Source organism: Rhincodon typus, chromosome 13, assembly GCF_021869965.1.
Source record: "Rhincodon typus isolate 14 chromosome 13, sRhiTyp1.1, whole genome shotgun sequence".
Lineage (NCBI taxonomy): Eukaryota > Metazoa > Chordata > Chondrichthyes > Orectolobiformes > Rhincodontidae > Rhincodon > Rhincodon typus.
In genome coordinates, this window is record NC_063344.1 from 36,398,893 (window position 1) to 36,422,899 (window position 24,007).

Below are 24,007 nucleotides of genomic sequence, written 5' to 3' on the forward strand. Positions count from 1 at the left end.
TGTAGCAAATGCCTTTCCTCTCAGGATAAGAATTACACAATTTAAGGTACGCTAAATACTCTTGGGGAGTAGAAAACATACATAGAACTGACAATTTGTGAAGTTATTTAAGTCAAGTGCCCTTTAAAAATAAGGAAAAAAAGGATTTGCCTGTATTAGTGGGAAGTTAAAATAAATTATCTGGTCTAACAATTACAATATCTGTTTGGTGAGATTACCCCAAGGACTGTCTTCATATAATTACTAAAGCTTAGCTGGTATCCATAAGCTATAATTGTCTCAGCAGGGGATTGTAAGTTCACATTTTGATAAGTATCTAAAATAATTTATTAAAAGATTAACAGTTTTTGGTGTGGAGCTATACATACAAGTCTGTTTTTATGAAAAAATCTCTTTGGTGAAGGCTGCAATAGAAATTTAGATCTTTATTTTATTCAACATAGCTCCTCATATGATGGATACTGGATGATTTGACATGGTGAATATAAGGACAAAGGTGGATTGGCATGAGTGGGCATTAAATTGAGGTCCCCAAGATGCCAAGAAGATAGTAGGCATATGTTGACATTAAGTTAACATGGGGTGTATAACAGGGAAGCACCAGGTCAGGGAGTGCAGGTTGAAATTAAGCTGATTGGGAATTAAAAGGAACTGTGAGATGGGTTGAAGATGTCCTCTTGACATACCTGGGGATTGGGAATGAGTAGAGGTGACGGGGTGTGAGAGGTGAGGGTTAGCGAGTCTAATGTTTAGTAAAACAACTGGAAGCCCCCAAGAACAGAGTAGTGTCTTTTGAACAGCTTTGCGTGGCACTTGAAACCACTGTAGCAGCCTCCTTTCTGCAAGCGAGGGTGAGGTACCTGATTTCATCTTGCATCTGCTCCAAATGTGTGAAAATTGGATCTGATGGGCACTTTTTGCTGAGGCACCTCCAACAATCTAGAAAATCCTCCTAGGGAGCAAACATTCTACCACCTGAGGAGTTTTTGCCTATCTCACTGTTCCTATTACTAATGTAAACATCAGATTAAGGACTTCTCCTTTCTCGGAGGTACTATTGAGTCCATCTACAGAGAAATTAAAATTCGTCCATTTACTATTTTCATTAAGCACTATGTGACAGCATGATTGGAATGAATTCAATAAACCTTATTTGATGCTAAAAAATAACCATATCCTGGCAATATTCTCTTTACAGAGATAAAGTGAGAATGAAATTTCACTCAAACAATTTGAATTGCCCCATGAAAAGAGAAAGAGACAAAATTTTATTTGAAGTTGCACAAAATTGATACTCTTGAAATAAAATCTCTATCTTCGGTATTTTACATCTTCCTTAGATGAAAGATGACATATTAAAATATATTGATAGTTGTTACATTAGGGGTGAGAAGCACAAATGCCTGATCAGTGTCGTGATACATATTTTACATAATAACTAAATGTTATCGCTGTTCCAAAATAGGAATCACAAAATCTACAGCAATTGCATTTAAATATTTTACTCTGTTCACATATTATGGTCTATAATGGACATCTGGAAAAGAAAACAGAAGATGGACGTTGATTATCTTAGGAAAGATAATTAAATACTTGCTTTTATTGATCAAATTATTTTTTCTCTTTTAGATTACAGTTTGCAATTAGGGTTGACAAAGTCATCCAAACATTACACATGAGCTTGCAAAGTAAGGCAGCTGTAATGCCATAGGAGATAGCCTGAGGGCAATTTGCATTACTAAATCTGACATCTAGATTTGAATTTTTAACTATCATCACATTGTAATTCATTCTAATTCCAACTCCATGTCATTTTAAACACTTACTCAGGAATTAAACAATACCTGATCTGAACTAGAAGGCACTGAATAACAAAACTAATACAACATAGCGTAAGTAACAACATTCCTCACAAAAAGAATCGCTAGGCTGAATTTTCCCAGCCCTCTGAAAAACCTGAGCAATCTTAAGTCAGTTAGGAAAAATGGTGAGATTTGAAACATTAAATTCTCAAAAAAGATCAAATTTTTGTACCCAAGGTTTGAATTGCAAGATGAGAATCTTACTAGTGAGTGGCATGAGGCTTGCTTGAATGCATTCACTTCTCATTAGTATTAAATCTCTCCTCATTTGGATGCAATTTCCTGTACTAATATATTACATTAATATTAATCCAGAGACCCTGGTAGCGATCTGGGGACCTGGGTTTGCATCCTGCCGTGTAGATGGAATTTGGATTCAATTAAAAATCTGGAATTAACAGTCTAATGGTGATCACAAAACTGGTGTCAATTATTGGAGAAACCCATCACAGAAGGAAATTTTCCATCCTCATCTGGTCCGGCCTACATGTGACTCCAGACCCATAGTAACATGGTGGACTCTTAACTGCCCTCTGGGCAATTTGGTACAGGCAATAAACGCTGGCGATGCCCACATCCCATGAACAAATAAAACAAAACTCCCACATGACAGAGAAACGAAACAACAACCATTCCTAACATGAATATCAGTGGTGGTACCTGGCAGCTTCAATCGTCACTTTTTCCTCTAGGCTCCACTTTGGTTAGCAGTCACCAACATCTTAATGTACACTCCATGAACAGTGAATGCCTACAACCATATCTCCTCCCTTCCAGACCCACAGAGGACCATTTTGGACACCAGCCTCATCAAGTCATCATTTCACATTTTGGATTAAATTAGAATTTTGATCACCACAATGCTGCATTTTAGAATACACTGACTCTTTACATTTCAATGTTATCATCAAGGTAATTTTCACATAGAGACAAGCACCCATCTTACACATGAGAGCAGGATGTATCTCAGGGCCGATAGCTTGCTCTCTTATTACTCACTCATTTCAAACCTTTTTTTTTCCTTTATTCTTGCACGGATGAAGACATGGCTGGCCAGGCAGCATTTATTGCCTATCCCTAATTGCCCAGAGGACAGTTAAGAGTCAACCACATTGCTGTGGGTCTGGAGTCACATGTAGGCCAGACCAGTTAAGAATGGCAGTTTCCTTTCCTAAAGGACATCAGTGAACCAGATGGGCTTTTCCCCACCAATCGACAATGAATTCATGGTCATCATTTGACTTTTAATTCCAGATATTCATTGAATTCAAATTCCATCATCTGCCATGGTGGGATTCGAACCCGCCTCCCCAGAATGTTATCTGGGTCTCTGGATTAACATGGATTACTGCGGGGGTGGAGGGAGATGGTCACCATTTATGGTCACCATCGCCCTGGCTTTGATGTAAGGCAGTGGATCACAATGGTAGACATGGCTAAGGTGTTGGGTCTTAACTGGTAATGTTGGGAGATGACAATTAAAGGAAAGAGTTGTGTCGGAATGTGTGGAAGGTCAGAGTCCAGACAGGCGACATGGTGGACACTGAAGAGCCAGGCGAGTGGCAGAGGTCTTCTGGAGGAGGAAGATGATGATATTGAGTGAGAGGGACATCATGTTCACCATGATAAGTGCACTGCAGCATCAGGTACAAGAAGCCAGGCCAGGACTTAATTGATTTAATTTGTTGTAGCTCAAAAGGCAAGCAGCCCATTTATTCCCAGAAGCAAACGTTGTGCCTGTCATTTTTTTTTTCTTCACTTTTACTTGTCTTGAATAAAGGTTAATGTTTCCAACTATTTGAATGCTTTCCAACATGTGGTGTTCCCACATTGAATAATGACAAGATGTTGTGCTATGCTGAGTATTAGGGAAAGAGCCACACGCCCTTAGACAGGATTTTAACCCAGTCTGACACTAAGGACAGGTAGTGTAGCTGGAGTCTCCTCGCGGCAGTTATAATCTTGGTAAATGATTTAAAGTTACGGTACAGTTAGGAATGTGAGATTCTATTTGCACTGAAATGTCAACCATGAAACTTATGTGCTCTCTGAAACTGTACTTTTTCATTTCCTTCCCCCTTTTTGTATCGCGAAAGGCTATTGGTCATGGCAGTGATTAACCTTGTGCACGGCTGGGCTTTAAAGTACAAACTGACAGTACAAATCCCGGACATTCCAGCAATGGCGATTATTACTGCCGTTAGTGAACACGCGATAGTATAAGCATGACACAAATGAGGTGTGGTGTGTTGAGCAATATAAAACTGTGTCAGATATGATCTCACAGAAAGAAACCCTCCATGACACTCCCCAAAATTGACACTTAGCAATTTTTGGTAAAAATCAGCCCTCGTTACCCTTACTGATTTTCAAAGAATAGGGATAATAATGCGTTAACCCACCTTGGCTCAAGCCCCATTTACTTTAGAATGAGGAACTGAAGACTGGGCTGCCATAAGGAGGATCTGAAAGTAAGCAAGATATTGAGCAAACATGTAAGCATGTGTGCTTTGTTGATATGAAGCAAGCACTTGTTGTTTAATGAGTTGTATCCTTCTAAACAGGTAAGCATGGTTAGTGCTAGAGATTTAACACTCGATGTTCCATTCTGTCTTGCAGAAAATCACAGCATAGGATTGATTAGTGCTATAAAATAATAAATGGTAAATGCAGTCTTTGTTTATTTTAGTCAACAATAGGCTTGTGATGTGGCTGTGAAAATAGATTCAATACAATGAAGTGAAAACGCAAATACTTTTCCAGATTCATTACCCGCTTTCTATTCTACAATTTTATACCATTCATTTTCTGCATTTTGATTTGTTGGGGCTAAAGTCTCCTTTCAGGGAATTATCTTGACAAGACAAATATTGCTTTTAAATTCAAGTATTGGGCACACAGAGTTTAATCTCTGTACCTGATTGCTGAGATCCAAGCCTCCACCTGATGTTTAGCATTTAGCCTTATTATCATTGATCCAGCAAGCTGTGAACTCCTCATAGGTATCCCAGAGGCAACTTGCCAGCAAAAAGGAAAGGATGATCAGGCCACTTCAAAGTCAGTAATGGCCCTCAGTTAAGTGGTTAATGGGGGAACTGGGAGGGATGGAATTGAGTCAGGAGAGCAGGTGATGCTAAGGAGAAAGGGAGCAGTAGCCAGCATTTTGAAGGTGAATGGTAAGGTGTGAATCTGCTCTGAAGATTTCTCATGCAATTCAGTTTTAAGAACTTTAGCAAAGAATTAGGAGGGTTAAAGGGGGCCATGAAATTTGTTGGCAAATAAGATTAAGGAGGATCTCAAGGCATTTTTTTTATTTATTAGGGACAAGAGGATACCTAAGGAAAGGATAGGCCCACTCAAGGCCAAAGGGGGGAATTTATGCCTACAGCCAGACAAAGTGGGTGAAATCCTAAATGAATATTTGTATCAGTATTCACCAAGGAGAAGGCCATGGATGATGATTAGATTATGGAAGGGTGTGTTGATATTCTAGGGCACGTCAATGATGGGTGTTTTGAAAAACATTAAGATAGATACATCACCAGGGCCTGATCGGATCTATCCCAGGATAGTGAGGGAGGTAAGAGAAGAGATTGCTGAGGCGTTGACAGATATCTTTGTCTCCTGTCTCACCACACATGAGATCACACAAGAATCCATAATAGCCAGTGTTGTTCCTTTGTTTAAGAAGAGCAACAGGGATAATCCGGGAAATTATTGGCTGGTGAGCCTTACGTCAGTGGTAGGGAAATTATTGGAGAAGATTCTTAGGGGCAGGATTCACTCACATTTGAAAAAGAATGGACTTATTAGAGATAGTCAACATGGCTTTGTATGGGGGAAGATTTCTGTCTCACAAATTTGATTGATTTTTTTAAGGATGTGATGAAGATGATTGTTGAGGGTAGGGCAGTGGGTGTTGTCTACATGGACTTTACTAAAGCAGCTGACCAGGTAGGTTGGTCCAGAGATTAAGTCACATGGTATCCATGGTGAATTGGAAAGTTTAATACAAAATTGGCTTGGTCTTAGAAGTTAGAGGGTAATTGTGGAGGGGTGCTTTTCTGAGGTTGTAGGCATGCTCACCGAGCCGGTGGGTTTGGTTGCAAACGTTTCATCACCCTGCTAGGTAACATCATCAGTGTGCCTCCATTGAAGCGTTGGTGTTCTGTCCTGTTTGTTATTTATACACCTCGGTTTGCTGAGATGGTTGGTATTACTTCCGGTTTTATTTCTCGGTGGCTTGTAAACAGGGTCTAATTCAATGTGTTTGTTGATGGAGTTCCGGTTTGAATACCAGGCCTCCAGGAATTCCCTGGCGTCTCTCTGTTGGCTTGTGCAATTATCGATGCATTTACCCAGTTGGATTTGTGTCCCTCGTTGTCCATGTGTAGTGAAATAGTGTTTTCTGACTGAGGTCTGTGATCAGTAGTGTTCCACAAGGATCAGTACTAGGACCTCTGTTGTTTGCAATACGTATAATGATTTGAATGAAAATGTAGGTGGTCTGGTTAGTAAATTTGCAGACAACACGAAAATTGGAGGAGTTATGGATAGTGAGGAAGTTTATCAAAGCATACAGCAGGATAAAGATCAATTGAACAATTGGTGGAGAAATGGCATCTGGAGTTTAATCTGGACAAGTGTCAATTGATTCATTTTGGGAGGTCAAATGCAAGAGGAAAGTGTACAGTTAATGACAGAACCCTTAGGAACATTGATATGCAGCAGGATCTTGGGGTGCAAGTCCATAACTCCCTGAAAGTGGCAACACAAAGAATAAGTGGTGAAGAAAGCACATAGCTTGTTTGCCTTTATTGGTCTGAGCATGAGTAGAAAATTTGGCAAGTCTTGTTGCAGCTGGATAAAATTTTAGTGAAACCACATTTGAAATATTATGTGCAGTTCTGGTCAGTATATTATAAGTAGTATGTGGAGGCTTTGCAGAGGGTGCAAAAGAGGTTTATCAGGCTGTTGGCTGGATTGGAGTGTATTAACAGTAAGGTGAGATTGGACAAACTTGGGTTATTTTCACTACGTTGAAGTCTGAAATGTAACCTGATAGAAGTATATGAAGTTATGAGTGCCATGGGTAGGTTGAATAGACTTTTCCCAAGATGGAAATATCAAATACTAGGGGGAATAGGTTTAGGTGAAGGGGGGAAAGTTTAAATGAGATGTGTGAGGCAAATTTGTTTTTTACATAGAGAGTGGCAGGTGCCTGGAACACACTGCCACGGGAGGTGGTAGAAGTAGATACAATAGGCACTTTTAAGAAGCATTCAGAAAGACAGATAAACATGCAGAGAATTGAGGGATAAGAACCATGCACAGGCAGGTGAGTTGAGTTTAGAATGGCATCATCTTCAGCACAGACAAGATCATGTTCAGCACAACGTCGTGGGCTGAAGGGCCTGTTCCTGTGCTGTACAATATTCTATGTTAGTTAATTTCAAATTCTAAGTTATTGATCAAAACTCAGAAAAATTATTAATATATAATGCTTACATCTCTTTAGTTATTGGAATCAAAATGATATGAGAGGATTGAGTAAAATGATTTTTATATTGTTTTTGAAAAAAATGTTAAACTTAAACAAACTGGCGAATGGGAAGTAAAGTTGATTACATGCAATAGTCTCTTACAATAATGGTAACAGTGCACAGCAATAAAATTCAACTTTGGTGGAATGCAAAGTACATAGTTGAGCTGCTACACACAATGCCAAATATCCTTTCCACAATGCACTCTTGCCAAAACTGAATATTACCCCTACATTCCCTTCAAGTTAATTTGAATTAGCAACAATCCTGACCCTGAATAATGTGCAATCATGCTGGAAAATTGTAGAGCTGAGTTAATGATGATAGTGGTCACAAGGTATGTACAATATAGAACATAGAGCTGTACAGCACACGAACAGGCCCTTCAGCCCACGACGTTGTGCTGAACATGACGCCAAATTAAACTAATCCCTTCTGCCTGCCCTTAGTTCATATCCCTCCTATCTAAAAGTCTCTGCCTCCACCACCACCCCTGGCAGTGTGTTCCACACTCCTACCACACTCTGTCTTAAAAAAACTGCCCCTCACATCTCCTTTGAAATTTCCTCCTCTCACCTTAAACGCATGCCCTCTAGTTTTAGACATTTCAACTCTGGGAAAAAGCTTCCGACCATAAACCTTATCTATGCATCTCATAATTCTATAGACATTTATCAAGTCTCCCCTCAGCCTCCGATATGGACAATCTTATTGAAAGTTTCGCAATAGGAAGTAGAGTACTATCTGGAAAAAGGGTATGAGTAAATAAGATATTTTACTCATATTGTTCATTTCAACTATATAACCAACAACTAATTCTATTAAGGCAACATATAAACTTTAGCCAAGGTGCACTAAAACAAAAATAGATGATAAAAACAGTCAAAAAACTGAAGTTGCTAGAAAAGCTCAGCAGATCTGGAAGCATCTGTGAAGAGAAATCAGAGTTAACTTATCAGGTCCAGTGACCCTTCCTCAGAACTGATGGTAGCTAGGAAAATGTTGGTTTATATTCAGATAAGGTGGGGCAGTGGGGATAAGGAGTAAATGATAGGTGGGGATAGAGTACCGAGAGAGAAGAACAGTTGGACAGACAAAAGGAGTGGATAACAATCTGGCTAGGAGAGTGAATTGCTGTTAATGGAGACTATTGGTGCGCAACAATAGGTAGTGTGTAATGGCAGACAATGTGATAATAAGGCCTTGTGTGTGGGGTTGGAGCTAGGACTTTGGAATGTTTAATCCCTAAAATTATTGAATTCGATGTTGAGTCCAGATGGCTGCAGGGACCCCAAGCGGAAAATGAGGTGCTGTTCTTCCAGCTTGCACTGAGCTTCACTAGAACACTGCAGCAAGCCCGAGACAAAGATGTTGGCCAGGGAACAGGATGGTGTGTTAAAGTGGCAGGCAACTGGTAGATCAGGGTCTTGTTTGCATTCAGAGCATAGGTGTTCCAAGAAGCGGTCACCCAGTCTATGCTTCGTTTCCCCAATGTACAGGAGACCACATTGCGAGCGGTGAGTGCAGTAGACTAAGTCGTGGGAAGTACAGGTGAAGTTCAGCTTCTCCTGGAAGGTGTGTTTGTGCCCTCGGATACTGTGGAGGGAGGAGGTAAATGGGCAGGTGTTACACCTTCGGCGGTTGCAGGGGTAGGTGCCATGTGGCTGTGGGGGTTGTGTTGAGAGTGAAGGAAGAGTGGACCAGGGTGATCCCAAGGAAATGGTCCCTGTGGAAGGCGGACGATGGAGGGGAGGGGAATATGTGTCTAGTGGTAGCATCCTGCTGGAGGTGGCGGAAACTCTGCTGATAATCTTCTAAAGGTGGATGCTGGTGGGATGGTAGGTAAGGACAAAGGGGAACCCTATCGCTGTTGCAGGAGGAAAGTGAGGGGGTGAGGGCTGAAGTGTGGGAGATGGGTCGGACCTGGGTCAGACCCAGTTGACAGCCCTGTCGACAACAATGCTGTGGAATCCTCGGTTGAGGAAGAAACCAACAGATGGCTGTTCAAATAATTTGTCATAACTTGGGAGTATACTCTTTGAATCATTATGATTTTCTCCATTCATTAATACATTGACTTCATGTTGGGGCAAGGTTCTATTTGATATCTCATGTGGGTGTGTCCTCAATAATAGGCATTGGTAGGCTTTCATATCACAGCAGAAAATAATCCTGTTCTCAACTGACACCTGCACGCACACTTACTTTTAGGCACAGACAGTGGATAATCATCAGGAATAGGACACTGAGCCAACTTTCCATACAAGAAGCTGTAATTTCACTTTGTACTGTTACTATGCCCCAACTATTCAGACCATCTAATGAAGTACAGATGGAAAATGCCTGTGTAACTTTTCAGACCTGTATAACTAATTTTTAAAAGAAACTCTATTAAGGAATAAAATCATAATAAATTAAGTTATTAGAATAGGCTAAGAAATAGAAACTTGTTCACCCCAAGTGGCCTAAATGTTTTATATTCCTGGACTGTTATTTGCTTTGCTTTAACTGAATATTTTTCTCGGATATCATATTGCACAGAACAGCCTATCCAGCAAAGGAAAGTTAATCCTAAAATTTCTTACAGGCAAAACTCTCATTCCCTAACGTATCTGCATTTTTGCATCGTCAGTAACTTTCTGTCTTCTTTAGACGCAATCCTCCAATTCTCTTAAAATTTCATTTCATTTAGAAAACAGTATCAAAATGGATTCTAGTATCTCCAGCAGGCAGTCCACAGCACAGGAAGCAGCTAGAAAGCAGTAAAGACTGATTAAACCAGAACTCAGAAATTAAATCAGGCCATCCCCTGCTGCTGTGATCAGAATGTTTGACAGACCATGGTCACCTATGCCATTTGGCAAAGCACTTGGGTGATGATGACTACACTTCAGTTCTATTTAATTAAACCTTTTTGACCTTAGTGAGAATTCAAACAAAAATACTTCATAAAACATTCGGGAAACATGTCTTTATATCCTTTCACTCCAAGGCAAGAATGACTTCACTTTTATTTATCTTGGAAATGCCCCTTCCTCACTAGAGACATTTCAAGGATACAGATCCCATTGCTCCTTCTGGCTGATTAGTCAGTCTAGCCACAATGTTGGCAGAACAGAATGCATTAACACATTGCGTGCAAGGGCACAGAAACCTGGTGTGTTTAATTGTGAGGTCAGCTCATTTTAACAATAATCAAATGCAACTTGTGCAATGGGCTGATGTGGACGAAATATGCTTTGTGCCCATTGCACAGAATACAGCAAGTTGATAGCACTTTACATTTGGTCTAATGTTAGAAATATCTGGATAGTGGTAATTAAAAGAATATCTGCAATTCCTCATATTCATAGGCTATGAAAACAGAGACAAAACGCATTTCTTTGATTTGGGAGAATTGGCAATTAAACAGTAAATATAATCTGCCTGTCTTTTGTAGATGATAGGATGAGTGCCAACAAGCATTGAATCTCAACTTAGTGCAGCTTTACCAGATCAGAATGCAAAACATCCCTGGTATCCTTTCTATTTCAACACATGTACCCACATGCCCTGCTGCTTTAGGGCTGACACTGTTGCTGCAATTTACTTGTGCTGCCAACAAAAAGTTTATCATGTTAGGAGAAAAGGAAGTCGCTACATAAACCACTTACAATGTACAAATTCACAGAATCACACAGGGTTTTCTGGACCCTACCCAAGTCAGAAAGTTTGGACTAGGCCCAAAAATGCCAGTGCTGGCTGGCATGACCTCCGATCCTGCATCAGCCCAGCTCTGCTGGGGGAGGCAAGTTTAGGTCTGGGAAGCCATCTGTTCAAATCAGGGCTGGCAATTTGACTCGGTTGAGGAGAGGGAATAGTCCCGTTGGGGGAACAGTTCAATTGTCTGGTGGCAGGGACCCAACTACGAGCTCAACTATTGTGCTCCAGGCCAGACTAGAAATCTTCCTTACCTGTTTACCTCAAGGTACAGCCAAAGATTAACCCAATGTAAGGTTCACCCTGACAGCAACCCCAACACTGGCTCACACCCCAATAAAGACCTTGCACTCCTCCCACATTCCCCAGGGTGGTAGCCTAGATGCTTATTTAGTCGGTTTTCCAGACCAATTTTTACATTAAGTGACTATGAAGACTCTTTCTTGTTGAAGTGTTAATTTAGTCCCTCAGCTTGATGTAGCTCAGTGCTTCTCTGAAGTCAGACAGTTTCTGATTTGCCTTCCAACTTGCAGAACCCATTGCCATCCATCATTAAGCAGCAAGTCAATCACCATTCCAATTAAGGACTTACACATGTGAACATCTTAACTTTATTTGGTGGCAGGTTTTAGACCCAAACAGAAGCATGGCTTTTTTTTTTCCCTGCCTTCCTTGTGAAAACATAATGCAGAGAGTCACATAAGCTGGTCACTTGGCTGACAATGTACGAGTTGTGTTCATTTTTAAATTGATTTGCAAAGTTCAAAATTCAGCTCCAAATAGTGTACGTTTTCAGGTAAGGAAATGACACTTTATGTAAACAGCCTCAAGATAGTTACACTTAGTTTTAGAGGTTCATTGATTATTTAAGCAAGCTTCCAGTTACCTTGTTTGCTGCCAAGTTGTTGATGTTGCAATGTTAAATAATACGTCGATGCAGTTTGCATGGTTCATTTCCATTTGCCTAGAAGTATCAAACTTGTTTCCTTATAAATATTGCTATATATTCAATGTGAATAAGAGCAAGACCATTCAGTTTAGATTTCAACTCAAGAAATATGATAAAAACAAGGTTTGATGGTATCAGTATTTTGTACACTTTTCACTAAACTCTGAATGAAAGCTCAGAGTATCGTGTGAATGTTTTGTTCCCAATACTAACATGAATTGGGTTGTTCTCCAAATTTCACATCTGCCACTGCTACCTGACCTGCCTTCCAAGGTGTTTCAGAGTATTTCTCCTCTTACTTATGAGAAGGCCATTCTAATCATTCCTCTTTCTGTGACATATTTTTTCTGTTGGTTGAAAGCGTGATTCTCCTTTCAAAGAGCGACAATTTTGACGTTCTACTAACTAATTCACTATGCCTATTCACCCATATATCTGCAAACATTCCTTTATGGTCATGCTTTCAGGTGCAAACAATGCAGAAGGCTCTTAATTTCGTGGTTATATATTCCAGAAAATGTGATTTACAACAGTGGAAGAGGGGTTTATTCATGAGGGGTTGGTAGCATTTCTTTTTTCTAACTGTGATCCTGAGTGGTATGGAAGACAGTCACAACTCCAAAAATCATCCAAGTATCTGCATGGGAGCACTGAATATGCCCAAATCATTATGGCAATGAATAATTGTTTGTTGAATTGCCGAGTTGTCACTGATCCCAGTGCTTTCTCACTACAGACTGCGTGCACATCTACTTTAGGTATGATTCCTGGCTGCTAAAAGACCTTAACTTTGTCAGCATTATGTCCATTATAACTTCTGAGAAGTCATTGCAGACCATAGTACTCCTGCTTTTGATACTGCAATTCAATGTTCAGGTGTTGCTCCAGTGTACATGCATGCTCTCTCTCTTTCCCCTGAGAGATCACCTTTTTTGTTAAATATTCATTCATGGGATGTGGGTGCTCATTTTAGGCCCACCCCAAATCCCTTTCCCAAATTGGGTCAGGTCCAGAAAATTCAAGGCTAGCATTTGTTGTCCATCCTTAACTCATCTTAAATGGAGTAGCTGACCAGGCCATTTCAGTACGCTTTTTAGAAATCAACCACATTGTTGTGGTTCTAGAGTCACTTGTAGATATTTAAGATTTCATTCACTGAAGGACAGTAACGAAACAGAAGGAGCTGTACAGGAAGTGATATTTGTCTTTTGAGACCAACTTGACATTCCAGATACATTATTGAATTTAAATTCCACCAGATGCTATTGTGGGATTTGAACCCATATCCCTTATGTATTAACCCAGCTCATTTGGATTATTAATCCAGTGATATTACCACTACAGCACCATCTAAACCCATTAGCGCCTTAGGTGTCACAGCCTTTTATCATCAATTAAAAATGATTTGCATTTATATGGTAGCTAACTTCCAACTTCAATTGAGAAAAAGGTCTGACAATATTAGATTGGCTGTCCATTGTTGACCCAGCTTTATTTTCATTTTAATTGAAGTCAGTGAGAATGGAATTTGTGCAGGATGTATAAAGATCGAGTACTGCCAGTTTCCACTCCTTATATAGTTTAAAGGTTACCCACACAGTTCTTCAACATAGAAACATTTCCCAACATGATTCACAGAGGAGTAAGTATAAACAGATGCTGACACAAAAAAAAATTAGGAACATGAACAAAAGCTTGATCAAAGAGTTGGTGTTTAAAAATGGTCTTGGAGGACAACACAGAGGCTATAGAGTTAAAAGGTTATGGTAGCTGCTCTAAGCTGAAGAAGCAGAATACATGCAATGACTGTGAAATGCAGTTGGCCAATCCAGGTAGGATTTCAAGACATGTGTCAGTCACAACTATATTTCCTGTCTGCCTTTGAGAGTTTTCATAAGCAACTAGCAAATAGAGGAAAACATGATTATTTCTATCCACTGACCTGATCCTGTTGCTGTTGAAGAACAGCCTGTCTTCATCCTGCATAAATTGATAAAGTTTTGGTGTGCAAAAATATTTAGAGTTATGAAACCAAGGCAGAACAATGCTGGAAGCAGATTTAAAAATTACTTCAAAAGGGAAATGGATAAGTACGTGAAGAAAACTAAATCATGAAGCAATAGGTACAAAAAAAGGTGAATGGACCAAATTAGAAAGCTCTTTTAAAGAGCCAGTACAGGAATGATGGACAGAATAGCCTATGCTGTATTATTCTACAATACTTCAAAATATAAATCCATATTTCTCATTTGTTTTCATAGCCTAATGATAATTAAAAGCAGCCATTTGCAAAATCCATAATATTTAATCATGTAAGTAAATGTTGACAAAGGAAGAGTATGAACTTTTTATTTAAATCACTAGACTACTTGGCAAGTCTTGTTAAAAACAAAATGTATCTTTTCATTAGCTCCAGGGCATTGTCTGTAAAGATAGCAATGCAAGACATCAAAACTGCCTATAAATAATCCTTTACAGCAAGACCTAAATGCCACAAATCTTCATGACAACATGACAACATAAACTAAATGTTAAGCTGAACAAATACAAAAAGTGGAGACAAAGATTGATATATTTCATTACATGGTTAAAAAAAAAGAGGTCGGACCCTTTCTTGTAATATTATTATCATATTCTGAACGACAAGATCCTCGAAGGACTTTATTGTACACAACTCACAGTTGAAAGATGAACTGTATGTCATCTTTCCAGACAGGGAAGGTTGGATTTCAATGTAATTATTTTACATTTACCACCAATGCCAAACTACCTTGTAGGAAGGCAGTGTGTAAATGATTCTCATTAATGCTGCAAAAAAAACTAACAGTAAGTGTGCAGTGTTCCATTTCAGAGAAAACAGTATAAATCATATGTGTATGTTATGAAGTGCAACAATCATCAGTACCTTCTACAGAGCAGTGCTAAATAATACAAGTAATATTTGAACTTAGCCCCATGTTCGGTTTGTAGAGAATTTTGTCTCTTATTTAAAATTGACTGCTTGCTGAATTTTGTATTTGCCAGTTTTGATTTAAATACTGCATTGAAACAATATACAGACTGGCAGTATATCACCAAGAAAGGAGTCATGGAAAGACAGAAAAGTGGATAGGTTCTGATAATGTTAAACACATTAGCATAAACATAAAATGAAACCATTAGAGACAATAGATAAGAGATTCAACAGCAGTGAGAGTGAGCTAGTAACGAAGTTAGGATTGAATAATAATAACTTATTAGAGAGGGAAAAGTCTAAAGTTGAGATAGTATTTGTAGAAGCATTGATCACAAGAAAGCTCGCACACAAGTTCAACAGGTTTTAGGCCACACAAATGGACTGTTTGCCTTTATTTCAAAAGGGAAAGAGTGTTAAATATAGGGAAGACTTGATAAAATTGTACAAGTTACTAGTTAGCTCATCTCTGTTCCTGTTTTTGAATCTGGGTGGGATGCTCTTCAGAGAATCAGTGCAGACTCGTTGGGCCGAATGGACTGTTTCCACACTGTTGGGATTCTCTGATGATCAATCTGGACGACAATTTCCTAATCCTAGATATTATAAAAATCAGTTCTTTCTCTCTCATTCCATAACTATTTTTTTCTCTTTATAAAATGCTTGAAGACATTGTTTCAATGGGAATAAATATAAATATGGTTGTTGCTAAATGGATCCAAAGTTTGAAATTTGTTCGCAGATATGCCAAATTCTAATGTAATTTGCATGAAGACATAATACAGATTCATCAATTCAACATTTTTGTGAAGGCATTGATGGTTAGAGATATTGCACTTTGAAATATATGTCCTTGCTTATTGAAGCTGAAGCTCAGCAGGACCTCGGAGTCTAAAGCAAAAATGGAAACTTATAACATGCAACTAAACTAAGATGAAATGACTTCTTTCAAAAATGTTTAATTGCTTGTAGGAGTGATGACAGAAATCACATAATTCCTAGCACTTTGATGCAAGAATAAATACTCCCAGATAATACTTTTTGTAATGCAATAATATATTTCTTGCACAGCTTGCTGAGTCATTGCCTTACAAAAACATTTCTGATAAACCATCTCTGCAATGTCCTTTCAATTCATGTACAGCAGAGATGCTTATGCTACTGTGGAGACTGGTGAGAGTGTCATTACAGCTGGTTAAACACAAGGCTGATGTGTTCACACCATCATAGCGATCCACAAAGTCTTCTACTTCTTTCAGGCAGCTAACTTGTGTTTTGCCAAGGCACTAGCAGTAACATTCAATACAAAGAAACAACAAACCTGAACTCATAGAGGATCTTTCACATTCTAGGTGTACCCCAAGCACTTCTCAAAAAAGTTAATTACCTCTTTTAAGCTAAGCCAATATTGTTAAGTACGCAAACATATCAGCCAATTAAAGAGCTGGTGTTAGATCTGCAGTAGCATATTATAAAAAATATAATTCACACAAAAGCAAACATGTTTTTGACAATGCTTTCTACATCATAAGCCAAATATAAGTTTGGAATAGGACACACATTTATCATTGATAAATCTATGGCAAAATGACTCACATTTGTCTAAGAACTAAAACAAAGATTAGCATTGTAACAGTTGGCACACACATCTATTTATTCCAATATTCTTGGCTACACTGCTGCTTTTGATGCAATGAATATGAAGATAAGGAAGAACCTCATTAAAAGTTAACTGCCAGCATTAGTTCACCCAGGTACACACAGGTTACACTTCAAACAAATGGGTATGCTTTGAACTGTTCCTTCAAGACCGTCATCGGTTCACCTTAATTATTCACTTTATTGCTACTTGTGTAAAGTCAGAATGATTTGCTCCACCTACTTCTTTTTTTACCACTGCATTTTGAATCTTGATTTTCCTTTAAAATTTGTTTTATGTTAAGCAGAACACTTGTTGATAGTAGAGTTTCAGCAATTCTTTGATATTAAACAGAACACAGGAACTCACATTTGTACAATAAATTTAGTAACTTTTTTACTTTTAGGGAGACCCAAGGGAAAAAGAAGAGAGGGGAACACACAATAAGATAATGAGTTTTGAATTAGAATTTTGCTAAATGCTTTCTTAGAAAAGAACAAGCTTTTGTAGAAAACAAATGCCAGATTTCTTTTTTGTTTAAATGTTCTGTATTGATGCTTTCAAGCAGTGAGGAATGCAAGGATATTTCTGAATAAAAAACTGGAACTAGATCCGTGTTGCTGTGTTGATGCCGATAGCACAGAGTCAACAGTAGACGAGATGGACATTGATTTCTTCAGCAGTTTGAAGCCAAATAGAGTAAAACCTGACAGCTGCTCATCTACTAAGCTGCATTCTGTAACAGTAACTGCAAAGAGAGAGAGAGCTGTCAGGCAAGATCATAGAATATTTATAGCAATGCTCGAAGCCTATTCAAGACATCTTAGAGCTACAGCAAAGGTAGATCGTGGAGCCGAGAGGAACATCAGGAAGATGGATCAGTTGGTTGCAGTCATCTGCAAGGATATGTCAATTATGGTCAAAAAATTTCTTCTGGTCTGGTGCCATTAACTGATTGGTTTGATGCCCTCCAAAAATCCACCAGGGCATCCTCGCGACGTGGAGAATGAGACCGCAGTCAGGATCCATCTCTATGGAATATGAGGCACAGGAAACAATCCTCGATGAATAATTTAAATGCAGAAACTGGACTCTTCATCACGTAGCCTGGTTGATCATTTCATAACAAATATGGATAGCATTCATATTTTCTAAAGGTGCTGAAGGCAGGCTGGTGTGAATTTCTCAGCTTGTACTGGAGTCACTTAAAACATGGCGAGAGATTTCTGCATGTATCTAAACCATATTGATTAAAAGTAGTAACAAAATTGATCTTAAATAGTATTAAATGCTTCAGATTTGCTGCAGATATTCTCTTAAGGTTAATGACACTGTTTAGTGCAAGAAGTAGTACCTGTGTCCCATGTCCTGGAGAGAACACACATTGCACAATATTTGCTTATATGATATTGAAACCTAGGGAATTTACCAATAAATCTATCTTGTCATAAGAACTAGACACCATATCCTTCTTGCATGCCTTTCATCCATCGTGTGGGAGGTGAAGTAGATGCATAGTTGCAAAATGAGGTCAATGTAAATTCAAGAATCTGTTTTTATTTCAAGACTGAACAAGATAATATTTCCAAATTTAAAAGAAAAAAATCTTCTTGGAGGCAAAATTTGATAGCACCTGAAATGGGCACAGGCAGTATGAAATGCAATTAATTCTCTCTGTTTTCTTCCAATGCAAGCAGCAGACAGACTTTGTAGGAGGTGAGCACAGGTTCAAACAAGCCTGCACTATTTAAAAAAGGGAGGTGCCTTTTGACTGGAATAGTGCTGGAAGTCTTGTAGGAGTGAGTTTGGCTTTGGAAAGCCACTGCAATGGCCAGAAAGCATGCACCAAGGTCTCTCAAGCCTCACAGGTGACCTCAGTTCACTAAGTGAGAGGTCACTATCCAGAGGGTATCAGGAGGGCCTTCACACATACACAGAGAAGGAAGAGGGAGCAAATAATGGCAACTATGTTGCCTGAAAGATCTGGATGCATTGCTGCAAGAAATTGAATTTCCTCACACTGGTTGAAAGGGTCAGTGAATGCTTCTACGAATGCCATATCCCACTATTCTTACACACTGTTCAATGTCTCACATTCTCATCACCCATCTATCAACCACAAGTTAAACTTCACATGCGTAGCTTCACCTCGTCCTCACATACTTTGCAATCCTGCAAGCTGTATACTCACACCTCACACATTGCCCACAGTGCTCACGACTCAGTCGTGACATGACTCAAAGCAATGTTGAGCCACATGGAGTAAGGCTTTTCCCTTGCTATGGAGAACCAAGTTAGCACGCAACTACAGAAGGCAGGTAACTGGCAGGGACAAGCATCACTGAATGTCCTCATCCCAGTTAAAAAGGTATTGCTCACCTCACTGGAAATTCCATGCTAATGGTGAAGCTATGATCTTAAGGATAATGATCAAATAAACAATGACTCATCAGAGATTGATTAACTCAGTGGGTTTATTATTCAGAAGAGTAAAACACATTACAAGTTGTGAAGACATTGCAATAAACAAATTCAGTGACTGCCATGTTGAAAACAACATTAGGCTGAATCTTACCTAATTGTTGTGTTAAGTGTTTTGCAGGGACTTCAGCTGTGTGCCATACTGACCTTTCTCACTACATCATTTCAAAATTGTCCCCTTAACTACCTATTCCACCTTTACAATGTCTGTCATATCTGATTCCAACCTTACCATACACCATTCTCGAAACAACCTTCAGCTCAGTGGATGCCCACCTAAAGGCTGGAATCCCTTAAAGCCATGCCATCTTTAAAATTGTTGCTGTGCACCCAGGCAAGCTCTGGAATTCTGAAGGTGACCTGCTTGGTCAAGAACTTCTGCAGAAGATATCGGAGAAGGGGTAGATGTCATCTGACAGGGACCTGGAGGCTTGGCTGAGTGGATGATACAAAGGAGGGGTGTCCTCTACCCAGAAAACCTGTTGAGAAACCAGACCCTGGCAGCTTGACCAGAGATCATTACCCAGGGGAACCACTAGTAGGATCAGTGACCTTCTCCTCTCTGCCAGGGTAAGTGTTACACTCTTTCTCTGGCATATCACATTTGCTATATCTCCCCTTCTGTTCATCCACCTCCCACCAAGGCTCATGCTCTACCACTCTCAATATTGTATGCAAAATATTCCCTCACTTCCCCCAACCTAACTATGAGTCCACTAACCCTGTGTGCCCTCTGCACTGCCTCTTCACCTGAACACCTCACAAATTTTCACCCACCTATATCAACACTAACATCAGTGCCACCCATTTCCACCTCACCTAATCCCTCCCTTCCATTGCAGGACAAAACAGACCAATACAGTGCAGAGAGAGCTTGTTCAGGGAGAGCCATCCTGTTAGTCTTCTCAACCCTTATGAGGAGAAAACCCTTTCTATTGCAGGAAATGACCAGGACATCCATGTTCCAACAATAGAATAAGTGCAACTCTTCATTCTACTGTAAACCTCTTGTTAACACTGCTTTCACTGCCATCCTTTGCTCACCATTTCTAATCATTGGCTGCAATGCCTTCTCTATCTTTTGTCTTGCAGACAGAGACAACATGGCATCCACCTTTACGGTGAAACAGCTCATTTCCCCTGAAGCCACCTTCTGAACCACTGAGGCCAATAGTACAAAAAGCCTGTGATGAAGCTTCAGTTCTGAGGAAGGGTCAGCGGACCCAAGATATTAACTATGACTTCTCCCCACAGATGCTGCCAGACCTACTGTTTTTGTTGCTTCAGATAAAGCATCAGCAAGGCTGTCTTCAGATACTGACTCCCCCCACCCACTGACCCCCACCCCCCGCCCCCCCACTGGGGGTGGGGTTCGGTGGTGGAGCTGGAATTAGGCTTCGATTGTGTGGAAGCATAGCCTGGTGATCACCTCACTCTAATAGTTCCACGGCTGGCTAAGAAAGAAATTACCTAGATCATTGGCACTTGGAGGACTGCCAGAGACCAGGCACTTGGTCAGCCCTGGCAGGCGAGGACCCAATGGTGTCAGCAATCAGGGACTTCATCTACATGTACAGGGAGGAATAGGAATGCCAGATAGACCTGTAGGAATCGACAGTCCTGATTGCCCAGAAGCAACAGTACTGCAGTGAAGCCTGCGACCATCTGAATCCTCTGTGGACGGGTTGCATGGAGAGACAGACCCAGCATTGTCAGGGTCTGAAGAGTTGCACATCCCTGCACTCCATCACCCCAGCCACCGGTTCTCAGAACCAAACGCATGGCAACAGGAGGACAGGGACCTGGCATCTATTACAGGTGCCCTTTCCTCCAAGACATCAAGGTGGCACCAAGAGACACCCAGCTGAAGGAGGAATCACATTGGCCCCACAGAAGTTTCTTGTGAGGCCATTCCAGTAGTGGCCAGGCCCCCACCTTCACCCTCTCCAACCCTTAAAGGTTCACACCAAGGAGGGCCAAATTGCATCTGGCAAGAAGTCCCTGAGCATGCCTCATCTCTCCCAACACAAGTGCCTCTAAGGTCACCTGACCAAATCTCCAGAACCAATTGGCTCCACTGCTGGAGCAGGATCTCTCTACGCCAGCATCAAAACCAAGGAGTACTTGAAAGCTTACTGAAAAGGAGAGGAAGATGAAAACTTATTGAATGTACTTTGGTGGATTGTATGCCAATCTACTATATGCTATTTTGCAATTTTTAAAAATATAAATGTCACATAGAGCTCTAAAAAGCCGACTTCTCTAGGTACACATTCTTCAGTGACCCTCAGCAGAACTGAAAACATTGAAGATAAAAATGCATTCATAACTAATCCGACTCTTCATACCCCACTTCATCTTCATCTGACAGCCTGTTCTGTGTTAATGCATACACTTCTTGTTTTCAGTTTTTAACCTGACTAAAATACCTTTGTGCTGTTCTTTCAGGTGCTGCAAAATTGCACCCTGGCTAGGCATCTTTCAGGAGCAAAACAAAAGGAAAGGGAAGGAGAGACTGATGAAACAACACCATCAACTGTTCCCAAAATTGCAGTTACCAACTCAAATTACTGATACTGCATCTGCTTTAGAGTGCAGCCTTGAAGTGGAATCTATATACAGTACAGTGAGATATAAGGCACAGTCTGGACTTTACATACAATGCCTTCAAAGGGACATGCTTACATTCAATGAAACAGTTTGCATGCCTCCCTCTGTGGAAAGACTGTATGCAAATAGAGTGGAATACAGAGAGAGAATGTCCTTCTCATTCGTGAGACAATAGCAAACTGATAAATTGAAGATGTCACTTGTTCTGACCTGAAAGGAGCTGAACCATAATGGTTCTGACCATGGCCACTTTTACAATAGCCACTGGCAGTGATGTCCATGCCCTGCACAGAAGATACAGTTCTCCCTGCAAGAGGGTGCAAATTTCAGTGAACACCTATTTAGTCAAATGCAGCCATCACAGATGGTGTTCCTCACCGAGACTAAGACAGAATTGCTCCTAGAAAACCCTGGGTGAATACAACCTACTGATAATAACTCTGATTTTGAGCAGCCTGTTCTCCTCTATGCTGCCTCTGCTAATTCTCCTGTAATGTTGCAAACCAACATTAGAAACTACAACACCAATGACAGGGAGTAAGTAACCTAATCAGAACATCTGATGTGAGAACACACGCTTTTAGTTGGATCATGCCACACCCTATAGACTTCAGCAACTTTAAGTAGCAGTACAAACCTTCAATCATTTCTACTAACTCAGCAAAAACAACAGAAATCAATTGACAACTAACCAGAGACAAAAGTAGAAACTGCTTGAAAAGCTCAGCAGGTCTGGCAGCATTTGTGGACAGAAATCAGTTAACATTTCAGGTCACGTGACCCTTTCTCAAAGCTGATGGTAGCCAGGAAAATGTTGGTTTATGTGCCGAAGATAGAGTAGGGGGAGCAGGTAAGGAGTAAACGATAGGTGGGGTTAGAGCCCAAAGAGAGAAAAGAACAGTTGGACAGACAAAGGAGTGGATAACATTCCAGCTAGGAGGGTGAATAGTTGTTAATGGGGACTGTTAATGACTAAGAAGGTGTGGAGTGTAATTGCAGACTATGAGATAACAAACCTAGTTTATGGGGTTTGGGGTAAAGACATAGGAGAGCTCAAGCCCTAAAGTTATTAGACTCGATATTGAATCCAGAGGGCTGCAGGGTCCCCAAGCAGAAAATGAGGTGTTGTTCTTCCAGCTTGCATTGAGGTTCACTGGAACTCTGCGGCAAGCCTAAGACAGAGGTGTTAGCCAGTGAACAGGGTGGTGTGTTGAAGTGGCAAGCATGTGGAATCTTAAAGCAAAAGAATTTTTTTTTACTGTACAATAGCAAAATCCAGCAAACCTGAAATATTACCTTTAATAACCACCCAGTCTAAAATCCAGAATCAACGTAATATAAACGTAAATTCAGAAGCAAACTGTGGTTAATTATAAATTATAATTTGTACATTAAATGGCAGATACAATGAAAATAGATTAGAATCCCTAAAGTGTAGAAGCAGGTCATTCGGCCCATGGAGTCCACATCAACCCTGTGATTGATGTATTGATTGATGTGACAGTCCATTCAGAATATAGATCAAAAATCTCAATCACAATGTCTTTCAATACTGGCTTCTACAAGGGGAAACAAAAACCAAGTCCTTTTCTTCTAAGATTTAATTCCATCTTCGTCCAATAGCAGAGCACAATCATCCATGGCATTCACAAAAATTACCCTTATCTGCAGAACCTCCTCAACTCTGATTTGGATGGCATAGATCCACCAATATTATTCTCAAATCACACAAACAGCTAGAGCAACTATATTTTTGCATATTCTTAGATTTTGTAACTAGTCTCCTTCTTTTTCAGCCTGCCTGTACTGCTCCATTGGACTCTTCATCTGCAGAGATTGACCACTAAAGACTATTTCTCCTTATATCATTTCAAACAGAAGTTTTGGTTTCCAGTCTCAAGTTCAGTATTTATTTCCATGACAATGGGAGGGGTTGGTTTCTTTCTCAGTTTCCTTTTCCCATTAAAGTTTTCTCAAAGAAAAATACAAGAACTTTCACCATGATTTATTTTCACACATGCCAGGTCATTCAATGTTTTCTTTCTTATTAGTCTATAAGGTGTGAAAACATACCAGTTGTACTTCAATTTCTAGCCCGTGCCAAATATTAGTTGTGAAACTAGTTTATTTATTTATTTTTCTTAGCATAGAATACTTTATTCTTTCATATGCTATGGGCATCACTGGTGGACCAGCCTTTATTACCCAACCCTAATTGCCTTATTGAAGGTGGTGGTGAGCTACTTTCTTGAACTAACACAATCCTTGGGA